The sequence below is a fragment of the Cheilinus undulatus genome, linkage group 8, assembly GCF_018320785.1.
Source record: "Cheilinus undulatus linkage group 8, ASM1832078v1, whole genome shotgun sequence".
Classification (NCBI taxonomy): domain Eukaryota; kingdom Metazoa; phylum Chordata; class Actinopteri; order Labriformes; family Labridae; genus Cheilinus; species Cheilinus undulatus.
This window is the reverse complement of record NC_054872.1, coordinates 31,783,127-31,796,131: the sequence shown is the minus strand read 5'-3', so window position 1 is coordinate 31,796,131 and position 13,005 is coordinate 31,783,127. Positions and strand designations below refer to the sequence as shown.

The window sequence follows — 13,005 nt, the reverse complement described above, 5'->3', positions numbered from 1 at the left end:
GAAGAAAAAGAATAGGAGGAAGGTAGGAAGAGGAAGGAAAGGAGACAGGGCTTTACTTTGTAGTTTGAAACAAGAAAGAATAGAATTAACAGGCAGAAACGTGGCCACGATCATCCATATCGTGCAGTTCATTGAAAAAGACAGCAAACAGTCAGGTGAGATGATAAGGGGCAAGAGGAGGTGAGGCAGACAGGGAGGACGAGGCGGATGTGGGAGGTGCATAAGTAGCTGTGTGATGTGTCCTTGGAGAAGAGTTGGATGACTCTGCTGACTCCGCTTAACAAGCCTGAATTGATGTGAAACACAATAGATCACACCCTCGCAATCTCAATATACTCCATATTCATGACCCTGACACCATTTCCCCCTCAGAATCTGGAGGGCTGGAGAGGAATACAGAAACAAACGCACACATATAGAGGCTGTAACATGAGATCACCTTGTGCTTGTTACAGTCCTTATTAGTTTAGAGTGTTTCTGGTGCAGATAGTGGCTTTGATATTGACTCCAGTGTCGTGGATCTGGTATTGATATGCATTTGGATCAACCCCTAGTTTCTACATCTGTATCTTTTCTTTTTAATATATATTTTGGCTTTTTATTCCAGCAATATAGAGAGGAGGAGAATGGATAGAGAACAGGGTGAGAGAGTGGGGGAGAGTTATGTGGCAAAGGAGCTTCAGGCTGGACTTAAACCATGGCAGCACGTGTACATGGGATGCCCCCTAACCAACGGGCAATCTGTACCTCATATATCTACATTTCTTAATGTTTTAAAGAAAACTTGTTTGCGACATGTTAACCTGAATAAAAAAAAAATCCAACTATTTTTTTAATCAGGAAATTTGTATGCATAAAACAACAATGTGAAGTTAGTAAGGCCTCAGTTTTATAGGGCCTATGAATTCCGTTTTATTTTTTCCCAGGTTCTGTTTTAATTTTTTTTCTGATTCCGTTGTTCCCATTTTAATTTTTTGGAATTCCTTTTTTTAACCTTTCCACTAATTTTACCATGAGAAAGAGTGTCCTGTTTACGTAAATGAATAAAATGTTCACTAATTAAATAGAAATAACCTTAAATTTATTGAAAAAGGGCCACAGGTGGCCATGGAGCCGTTATTTGGATACCCTGCTATAAAATAATTATAACCAGTGAAACAGTCAGATATATCCAACATTTTAAGACACATCCATGTGTATAATCACATTCTAACAGATGTTTATATGTAAATGTCAGCTGTGTGCCTTGTGCACAGACAGACCTGTCTCTCTCCATGACTCTCTGGTGTGGTGAGGTTAAATTAACTTGTAGCACAGATGAGTTTTCTTGAAGGTGCAACATCATGTTGCATGGTACTGCCGCGTGACGAGCTATGTGATGTTTGCCGGTGTTTTGTGCGGCTGCTTTGACACGCTTTGTATTGTTTAGGAGGGGGCGGGGTGAGTGCTTGTGAAGTAAGGCACAAGTTGTGCCCTGCTTTAGTGATTCCCCGGAACATATTCCTCAGATATATGTTGCTTTTTCTAAAAATCACAGCATTTCAGTCAATTTACGCGATTTCGGCGTTATGGTAAATAGTAGATTCCGTTTTTGTTGGCCAATTCCGTGATTCTGTTAACGCGGAAATCATAGGGCCCTAGTTTTCAGGAAGATGCAGGATTGTTGACACTGGATGACAGCTGTTTGATACTGAATTGTACATGTTTTGACCCAGACTGATTATTTGTATCAATCAGTAAATAGACTTAGTATCAGAATCTGTTCTCTAGTTATCAGGATGGTAAACACTGAAAACAGATTCTGTATAAATGACTACAGTACAGTCAGAAAGGGACATGGTCTTGGGTGTTGAAAATTTCCAGGTTTCTGTTTTGGCAGGCATTGTCATTTTGAAGGAAAACTGACAATGTATAAGGCAAAAGACACAGAATGCAATCCCAGAGCTTATCTATTGACCACTTGCAGACGTGTGGCTACCACCATGTCACTCAGTGGATGGAGGAAGTGCCAGTGTTGTCATGAGGCTTTTCTGTACTTAAAGGCTCTTTTATGCTCTAAATTGTAAGCATGACGGAACTTCACGTCTGTGCTCTGTGCACGTTTTCTTTGAGCAAACGGGTATGGACTAAATGTTGCAATACCAACACTACTTGTGGGGGCTGTGTTGAGTAATGCCACCAAAAGCCAGAGCAGCAAAACACAACAAGGAATTATTTTAAAAATAGTGATTGTGAGTGTTTAGAAACTACAAACATATGATGTTAGGTCATCTTGGCAAAGAGATGGAAAGCTGCAACAGAATAGCTGGGTGTGAGATGCAAGAAGCAGGAATGAAGGAGTTGTGAAAGACCGTGTGCGACAGGACCTCTAATGGATACATTTTTACTTTTGGAATAGAGCTTCACTCCTCAATGTCACTACTCCCACCAGGGGCACCGCCAGGGATTTTGGGCCCTATGAAAAGAAATCTTACTGGGCCCCCCCACAGCCGGCCCATTGGCCAGCGGAAAATTTTCAAAACAAATAAACTTAGTGTTACCGAAACATTGTAAATAAAATATATGTGTGATTGTACGTTTATTGCTGCAGGGGTTATAGTATTCCGGCACCGTGCTGGATTTCCAGCATGGTGGCGTTTGCATGCTGTGAAAAAAAAAATCAACTAAATAAACTTTTGTGAGCTTGTTTATGCGGGACAGCCTGACGTCTAGTCCCGAGTCAATAAAGATAACTGACACTGTCCATCAACCACACTAGGCCTACTAGTGAATCAGAAGTAGAGCGGGGGTCACACTAGGCTTACTAGCCAATCAGAAGGACAGCGGAGGCGGGTCTTGTGGAAGACAAAGCTTAGGTTGATTTCCTGCTCTGCTGTTCAGTGTATCTACTGCTGATGAATCCCTACCGGTGTTGCCAACTTGGCGACTTTGTCGCTATATTTAGCGAGTTTTCAGACCCCTCTAGCGACTCTTTTTCAAAAAAGTGACTAGCGACAAATCTAGCGACTTTTTCTGGTGTTACTGGAGACTTTTGGAGACTCTGACGTGAAAGCACACATCGTTTTTGCTCTGCGGGTGCTGGCGTGCGGCTCCTCCCTGTCCAACAGCACTCACAGGCAGCCCAATCCTCACGCAGCGTCCCCCTCAGCTGCAGTTGTAGCAGGAGATGCTCACGCCTCCATGTCCAGACTGCAAATTAACCGCGCTGTGAAGGTCCCGTGACTGTTTTTTCTGTTTTCTCTTTTTGGTCAATTTAAAATTGTTAATGAAGACTTTATATATAAATATATATATAAACATATTATAAGTGGTATGGTCAAAAATGTTAATGTTTCACAGGGATTTGGTGTAGGCTTTTAAGTGGACCATAAGGCTTTAAACTAAACCAAACATAAGAAAACTAACTTTCTAAGAAAAATAGAACAGTAAATAGAATAATAAACTAAAAATAAAAATTAAAGTAACTCTGCCAGAGTATCTCTAGAGTCATTTTTAACTGTCCCAAGCCCAGATAAAGGAGGAGGGTTGGAATTGTGAAGTTATAAAAACAAGAATCAACAGAAGCACGTTCATTTGTAGTTCTACACATATTAAAGTTCTTTTAACTCACTTTTTTCTCTCTCTCATGACGTTTTTCCTCTCTCCTGCAGCGACCATTACAATTAAATGCATACTGCTGATTATGCAAATTAGGCGGTTACGTCATTTAGCGATCATTGACTTTTACTATATTGCAGTCAGATCCAGTACTTTTGTCGCTATTGGCATTCCTATGTATACGTTCCCCCATCTGGGAAAAAGTTCAGGGTCAGGATTTTTTTCACTATCAGCCATGTTACTGAGTGTCATATTGTTTTGTCAGTTTTAAAAATTGTATTAGGGGCCTCTCTGGGCCCCTGTCAATCACGGGCCCCTAGAATCCTTCTCCTTATTCTCCCCTTTTCAGCACCCCTGACTCCCACCATGGCCAATCAGAATCAAGATGGGACAGGACATCTGATAATGGCTGAAGAGAGAAGAATCTTACTTGTCTATTTGTTGTTAAAGTCTCCAGGTCTATGGCTGCTGATAAAGCCCAGGCAGGATTCCTTGCTTCCACTGGTATCTAGTAAGTAAAAATTGCTGTCCGGGCTGGGGTAGGACAGATGCTGTGATGTCACATGCTAAAGGTATTTGAATCACCAGTTACGTAGCTTTGCTTTTTTGATTTTGACTAACAGGAATCTGCATAGTTACCAGCCCTCAGAAAGTAATAATCTCTCAACTTCAACTCAGTTCTTGCATCTCAGACTGCACGCCACTGTAAACAATGTACAGCTGATGGAGAAGAAAGTCTGGGTCAGGCAGTTCTGAACACTTTGTATCAGAAGCTCAGAAATAATGGCTGATAATTTCTGTAGGGGAATGGATGTGCATTTACATACAAAGATGCATATCTGCTCTCACACGACATTCAGAAAGAGTCAACACTTACCTGATGGCGAGTTTCTATCCTTCGACTCAATTTTGAAATCTTTCTTTTCCTCGTCAGTGAAGAACTAGCTGTCCCCTCAATCCGGACAGCATCCATCGACTGGGTTCACCTGCTCCCCTCTCCTTCTTGCGCTCGTTTTCTGTCTTTTGCCTCTTTATGCTCTCTCTCAGTCTTTATTGCTTGAAGGCTTTTGTGGAAGAGGTTGGTGTTTGGACAATTGTCCTGCTCTCTGTTGGCCCGCTGCTAGCAGGAAACTGGCACCATGCTCACTGCTCTCCTGCTGTAAAATAGCAAAAAAACAAAGAATGCTTAATTTTATTTTAAGACGTAGACATACACAGGCTGAGAGAAAAAGCCTGAAAAACCACACATGCAAAAGTTTTAGAACTAAAGTTCCTCGAGCACTTGCTTGTGGCTCCAAAAGCAACCCAACTAAGGACTCCTCCCCCACTCCCACACCCTTTTAAACAGAAGTTAACATACACTGTGAATTCATTTTAAGATTTTTAATGCAAACCACAGACAAATACAATGGATTACTTTTTGGAGATTATCAGGAGCAGCAGTATTGGCGCAACAGTTCAAAACATATAAGAATGATGAGCTGTAGCTCTCATGAGGATCAGCTCAGCACAGTCACTGACCAGATGAGACAGAATTTTCATAAATCTATGACAGTGTTCTGTCAAACTCAAATTACAAGACAGCACATCTGTGTCAGGCATATACACTTAAACTCTAGGTTGGATGTAAGTTGCCTTAAGCGTGGCACACATTTAAATATTTTTAAACTCTTAACTCTTTCAAAAACCCCTCACATAGCGACATATGATGACAGAGTTGACCATTTTGTTCTTGAAGTGTGTGGTGTGCAATCAGATGACCGACACAGCACGCCACACACTAACCCTTCAGTCCCCACACTCATAACTACAAATCTTGTGTGGTACCAGCAATGTCGGTCCAGCTTCCTCCTTTGTCAGTTAGACTGTGGTATGTTTTACAGTACAGGTTGTATATAGTAAACACTCAAGTTGGATGGCCATCTAACTTTGTGCTTTGGGTTTACTATCGTTGCCATGGTGATGTTTGTTGTGCATCGTCCTTTTTTCAGCTTGCTTTTTGATTGGCTGTTTTTCCATTTCATGCAACAATCCTGCAACAATCCTGCAACAATCCTGCAACAATCCTGCTCATCAGTGATGAGAATTTCTCTTATCAGTGATCCAGGACATTTGGCTCCCCGCAGCAAAAAGAGCCGGCTCCCAAACAGGTCCTAACTTGGGTACCAGTTTGGCTTCATTTGACTTGCCAAATGTTAGCAATGCATGGTGTACCTGTGGTACAGTAGCATGGAGAAAAGATCATCCCTACTAATCAACTACATAACACAGGTATATAAGAATGCTAACTGTAATAGTAATAATGATATAATACGTCTTTCAAACATGATCCAGATCACATTGCTCACCTAAAGACCCATCACTACCTTTCACATTTACAATTTACAATTTACAATTGGAGCTGCTTTGATCGTCTTCTGAGGAGGTCCAGGAGAGAGAGATCACTTAAACATACAAAACACCACAAGAAAATCAGTTAGGATTACTTCAGAAGACCACTTTAATCAGTCGTTTACCAACTATAGTCATAAAGGGGGAATCTTGCCTAAATTTGTCACAGTTATCTTGGAGCCTGTGCTGGTCTCAACTGTTGTTTTGACTGAACTGAACTTCTGTATGAAATACATACAGATGAGGACAAAATAATTAGCCCCCTATGAAAATTTCTTCTGTCATGATTCTTTCCGCCTTTACGAGATTCCCAGTTCCAGGTGTACTGAAGAATCCTCACAGCACAATATTCCCAATGCCGTCTTTCCCTGTGGGAACGTTTCTTGGGTTATACGCTTCTTCCTTCTTTCTCCTATACATACAGCCCCTCTATGGCCAAAGAGTCAAAGCCAACATGCAGCAAACACATGGCAGCAACAGCTGTAAGCAGAAAAACCATCTGAAACACAGTTACTGCTTAGCAACGGAGAGGAGCGCTGCGGAAATGTGACGTCACACTATCAGCTCGGATCAAAACATGGCGGTCTCCTACTGAGTTTATGAGCTGAAATGTACTCAAAATACAGATATGTGGTATATTTAGTGAGTTTTTTAGTTTAATATACACTTGAGACATACAAATATCAATCAAACAAGACGAACTTGTCTGATCGTGCAGGGTTCCTTTTAAGTGTGTGATCTCTGTACTTGAGATACTGATGTGTATTGTTGTGAGGACATCCTTGGTCTTGATGGGCTTAATCACAGTGATTGTTGGAGTGATTTCATGACTTTTTTCCCATAGCTTCAACGTTACCTTGGCATGTTGATCTATTGGACTGATATATATGAATTTTGCTACAAATATTCATGTTTGCCTTGGGACAAATAAAAATCATCTGAGCTTGCTGACTTTAGCATATAGCTAACAACAGCATACCTAACTGCAGCCTTGCAGATCTGCTAGCATGACTGTAGATTCTTATTCTTGTAGTTTAAAATGAGTTAAATGGATGAAAGAACAGGGAAATAGTTCCAAACACATTTCTGTTGGTTGACTGAATGAATAATCTGTGCCTTTTATTCTACAGATGCTTGATTTAAGTACTGTAGAAGCATATTGCAACAGTGTAAACACAGATTAGAGTAATCACAGAAGTGACAGTATTTGCAGACTAAAGACAGAATGACTCTAGAGCAAGTTGTGCTGCATCTAGCCTGAATAAGAGGAGCAAGAGGGGGAGGCAGAGAGGACCAACCCGACATTGTTACCATAGCAACATTGAATTCCAAAGTCTGGATCAGCATAGAGCGAGGGGGGTGGGGGGTGGGGGGGGGGGGGCAGAGAAGAGATAGAGGGAGAAAGAGGCAGAGAGAGAAAAGCAGAGAAGAGAGAGAACAAAGATGGAAGAAATGAGGGGAATATTTCAAATCACTAGCATGAATGTTGACTGTGACACCTAGACAGACAGACAGAGACAGACAGACAGACAGACAGACAGACCAGTGCGGTAATGGTCTATCAATAGATTTGTGTGTGGACGAGCGACACAGATGCTCCCAGACACACACAATAAAATAGCAGAGAGAAGGACAAGTAGAGCCTTTCTCAGAGCATTTTCTTGATGAACTAAGGAGAAATACAACGGCACGATAAGGCAGCCCACGTTATTCAACAAACATTATTAAGCAGACATAATGCAGTGCAGTCAAGGCTGTTAATATTTGATGATGCAATATGGCACCGTGATCAAAATAGGTTACATCCTGTTTGCATTGTAAGACCCAAAACAGAGCCTCCTCAGAAACCGAACAAGGCATGGAAGGAGAGATGAGTTTGTGTGTGTGGTTTTATACGTGTGATTTCCTCTCAAGTGCATCTGAGGATGGGTCGAGTCCGATCTTATTGAATCCCAGTAATGTTTCCCTCTGCTCCTCTCAGTTAGACAGTCAGCCTTGAATCTCTGCGTTCAGGCTCCTTATTATGTAAACTGTCAACGACACCACAGCAGCGGGGCTTATTTACACATTGTGGGTTCATACGTGCAGGAGAACTAGTCAGTGTGATCATGTTTGTGTTTGTGTGTAGTGTGACCTTCCAACCCTATCAACATACTGCCTTTCCCAGAGGAAAATGTGTGTCCTGAAGGAATTATGCTATCTCTAAGGCCTGAAAATGCAGCATCCATCGTCTGTGCATGGCCTGTGTGTGTGAGAAAGTGCGGGCGTGTGTGTGGATGTGTGTGGTCTTTGACTTTACTATTTAATGAATGACCTTAACAATAACCTACCAAGTTATTCCCCCAGTAAAAAGTCCCCTGAGTAGAAGATCATAATTGTCACTTAATTATCTGTAATTTCTATTTTCCACCAATAATTAAGAAAGAGGGGAACGATAGGAATGAGCGCAAGAGAGCGTGAAGGAACAAGAGGGCAAGAAAAAAAGACAGTTTAACTAAACGAGGCTCTGTAAAAAATGTATTAAGAGGTCAGAGAGGAGGAATATTGTCATTTGACTCGCTAGAGAGGGTCTTTTGTTTTTCTCACTATCTAAATCCATACAGTACTTTATTTAAGCTGTCCTTTTTAATGTAGTAACTCTAAAACAAGCTTAAAAATAAACTTTGCTATACAGAAACACACCTAAAGTGGAATATGAATTCACTCACTGCTACACAATGTAAAATATTGGGGAAAAAGGACTTTTCTATAAAGGTGTACAGAGGCATGAGATCCATGAAATGGTTAAAGAACTTCAGCTTGTATGGGCAAAGTACTTTCACACCACAGGTCACACCTACCCACACACACACCGTATAGCAAATTGACCATCGTTGTTAGCTAATCCCATTCAAACGCATCCATACCCATTTAAATGCCACTGAAAAAGCAGTGGGAGCAAACTGAGATTAGGTGTAAGAGGTGAAGCAGGGGATTGGACCCATGACCTTCTGCCTGTGGTATGACAGATTCTACCCACTGATCCACGTGACCAAAGTCTGGGTCAACCCTACTACCTGACTGGACAGTACACCCTAGGCCAGGGGTTCCCAAACTATTTGGCCTGTGACCCCCCCCAAAAAACAGTGTCAGAGATGTAGGACCCCCATCATCCTTTGAGGTGGATAAAGCGCACAATAATGCATAAAACATCATGTACAAGAGTTGCATTTTAGGTAGTCTTTCTAACTTTCACTTGTATTTAAGCAAACATATCACTTAAGAACTACATTTTGATTTTAATTTGAACTTATTTTAACAATCTTTTTTAAAATAATAGATAAAATGAATGATTTTAGGTCATATAAAATTTCTTTTTGTTTTATGGAAAGCATCCCGTGACACCCCCCCCCCCCCCGTCATGGTCTTGTGACCCCCACTTTGGGAACCACTGTCCTAGGCCATGCTTACTTGCCACATCAACCCCTTACTCCACCCTGAAGATGTGGACTTTGTTATTTTTTCAATAGATTAATTTCCTATGCCCCTGGTAATATGCAAGGACATCCAGAGCACGACCTGGGTTGTGTCAGTCCTCATCAGTGGAAAATAGAGTGCCCACAACATTCTGATTGCGAGATGATCAACTCTACCAACTGAGCCACACTAGCCCTGTGAATGCTCCATCTCTGTCTGTACTTTATTTTCATTGAGACTAGAAGTTGTGTTTCATTGGGTAATTTCTATGTTTCCAAACTAATTACTGGCATTTAGGGATGCAACGATACACCCAACTCACAATATGACATGCAACATCATCCCTGAAGTCTTTAAAAAACTTTGATTGGACAGTTGAAATGTAAGGCCGTAACAAGTCTTATTTTTAACAGAGAGGGGTCTTAAATTTTAGAAGGCACATTTACTGAAACACTATTTGTACAGGACTTACCTGTGGACCTCTGATAATTTGTGAATCACCTCCTGATGTCCCTTAAAAGCATACTGCACTGCTTCTACGCCAACACGCTAACTGCAGAGCTCTTCATCCTGTAATCCAGTGGCACGCCAGGGGAAATACTGTATATGTTAACAGTTTTTAGATCTGTAGCTATCCATGACTAATGGACAAGTGAACAATCTCCCCTAAGTTCCGATAGGCATTGAGGTCACACGAGTCACCTGTGCATATCTGCAGCTGATCAGACAGAGAAGAAAAGGAAGAGGAAGAAGGTTGAGCATCCCTCTCGTTAATGTATGAGAAAGGAAGATGTCTAATGTTAAATATGAACCTCGCCTGTTACTTTTAACAGGTTTAACACAGGTGATGTTTTGGGTATTAATCTACACTCGAGAAATCTGGAATCATTACACATTCACAATAACGCTCCTCTCAAATCAGCTGCTGCAGCCTAACCACTTAATGTTGAGTGACACATTTCAAATTGTAAGTTGTGTTATGCAGTAAATGCATGGCTAAATAATCCTGATGTAAGATCTGGCCCTTGCAAAGTGCTTGTCAATGTTACAAATGATGGCATTTAGCACTGCTGCCTGTACATAACCTGTGTGTCAGCCATGCCCCTCTGTGTGAGCAGGCTCATAGAGGAGATTTAAGTCTTAGAGAGATGTAAGTGAAATAATTTAAGAAGAGAAAACAAAAGTGTTTAACCACCCAGAAAGGAGTCATCATTATTTAAGACTGCCAGCGGAAAAAGGGTTGGAGCAACATGACGGCTGTACAGTAAGGATTGACACGTCTTTATCTTTATGTTCATACTTGCTCTCTCATGTCTGCATCTCTTCCCCTCTCTATGTGGAATAAAGAGCCATGATATCCTTCAAAAATTCATACTTAGTGCCATGGCTTACGTTCTAGACAAAATAGTGATCTCACATTGACAAATCAGCATTTTATTGTGTTATTTAAAAACTCTGATGTATCATGAAAAGCATCACCACGTGCATTCTTGACCAATTATTAAACACAGCATATTAATAATTGAATGGCAAAAACAAGACAGATCATCTGAAAAGTTCTAAAACCAATTACTGATGTAGAAAAAGAGAGAGAGGAAGAGTTAGCTACAAAGTTTCTAAGGTTTTTAAACTTTTAATGTATTTCTGCCCAACATTAACAAGCTCATCCCCTTTTGGTGAAACCTGTAGTTAATATTTATTCATGTTTGGCTTTATGTTTGGTTAGCTTTAGATAGTCTTTTTTTAGGTGTTAAAACAGTAAACAGACCTCTTTTATGTGATCTGTGTCTTATATAAAGTTATTCAGTTTAAAAAGGACGTTAAAAATCACTAATTAAAGCTAAGTGGAATATAAGCTTTATAAAGGAAAAAGTGTTCTTTTTTTATTTATAATAATACTGTATTTGTAACTGAACACACACCCTCTTGTTTTTTATACTTGTTGTGATTATTTCAACAGGTCTTCCTTTTTGAAGACCATTATTGTGCTTAATATTTAAACTGTTAAGAATCAGTTTAGCACACGTGCAAAAATGTCTTACAAAAAAATCCTCATATAACACATTGATATAATAGAAGCATTAAATGTGCCAGAAATCATCAAAGTTTGGCGTTTATGAGCTCCAAAAATGTGTTGTCCTATACATTGACATTTCATAAACAGAATGTTAAATCAGAAAATTCAGGCCTTGTCAGGTGTTTTGTTGCTGCCTTACATTTTTAAAAGTTTGCCACGCAAGAGAGGTATTTATTTTTCTCATCTCAGATCTTAAAAAGCCTTAGACTGGATTTACAAGTGTGTAGGAACATGATACGTAGTCATGATACTGGTTTCATTATAAGGTTGGCAACCTTTTAAGTACTTTCTCAACACTAGCTTTAACTATACAATGTCTGTTATTTTTACATTGGATAGCGCCAAAAGTTGAAATGTTTGAAAAGAAAAGAATAGACATTAGTATTTCAACCCAAAAGTGCCATGAGCAAAGATGAAAAGAGACGATATGATCAAGAGTGAGTGTGTGCTAGTGTCCTGTTGTTAAAACAGAGCAGTGACACAGAAAGAGATGTTATTTCCTAATCACTTCACAGCTGTTCGGTGAAAAGCAATTAATTCAGACCAAAACTCTCCTGTTAGCCTCTCATACAAAAACATGTGTAAACATTGGTGTTTCCTGCAAGTAGAGAGCAAAGGCGTGAGACGGTGATGTTTACTGGTCTCTTAAAGTTTCCCTCTACATCCTGACCTGCAGACTGATATCAGCTTCACAGCCCTGCACAAACACTTACACCCATATATGAGCTAAAGAAGAAGAAAGTAGATATTACAGAGTGCATACACTTCTTTTGGTCTATTAATGTTAATTCAGAGGAAATATTTGATTTTTGTCAGACTCAGTTGAATCACATTATTTTTCTAGAGAAATCTTTTATTTCCCTTTTATTACCATAAACAGAAGGCCAATTTTTATGTGTTTGCTGTTTAGTAAACCTTTTTTAAATGAGACAAGTGGTATAAATACACTACAGTGGGGAACTTTAAGGCATGCTTGGGCAGAAAAATTGAGGCTGATACAGGGGTGCCAATATCGATATATTGCGATACGATGAGGGAGGTGATATATTGCAATATTTTTGTAATTTATATGTAAATTTGTATATATGTGGGTGTATGTATACATGTTTATTTATAGAAATAAATAACTATGTAATGTTAAGTCAATATGGATTTTAACAGAATTAAGCTATTATAAAAAAAATATTTAAATTATATGTATAGTATGTAAATTAAAAATTATATGGTTTATTACAGAGGTGGGAGAAAGTCATTGTTTTGCAAGTCTCAAGTCTTTAATCCCAAGACTGGAGTCAAGTCTCAAGTAAAGACATGCAAGTCCAAGTCAAGTCTCAAGTAAAGATGAGACAAGTCAAGTCAAGTCCGAAGTCATAGGCTTGAAATTTTCGAGTCCTTACAGGTCATAAGCACTGTTTACCAAATAAAATACCATTTTAACAATGTAACAAACTATTAAATTTGACAAATACAATGATTGCATTTTG

The 13,005-nt window shown here is 39.7% G+C and overlaps 1 protein-coding gene across 1 annotated transcript in view; it reads right to left on the bottom strand.

Moving 5' to 3' along the window:
- cacng8b (calcium channel, voltage-dependent, gamma subunit 8b) overlaps positions 1-13,005 on the bottom strand; it is a 47,380-nt gene that overhangs the window by 18,418 nt on the left and 15,957 nt on the right. Inside the window, exon 2 of the mRNA XM_041793442.1 lies at positions 4,475-4,754. The gene's annotated coding sequence lies outside the window, so the exon portion shown is untranslated. The remainder of the gene's footprint in view (positions 1-4,474; positions 4,755-13,005) is intronic.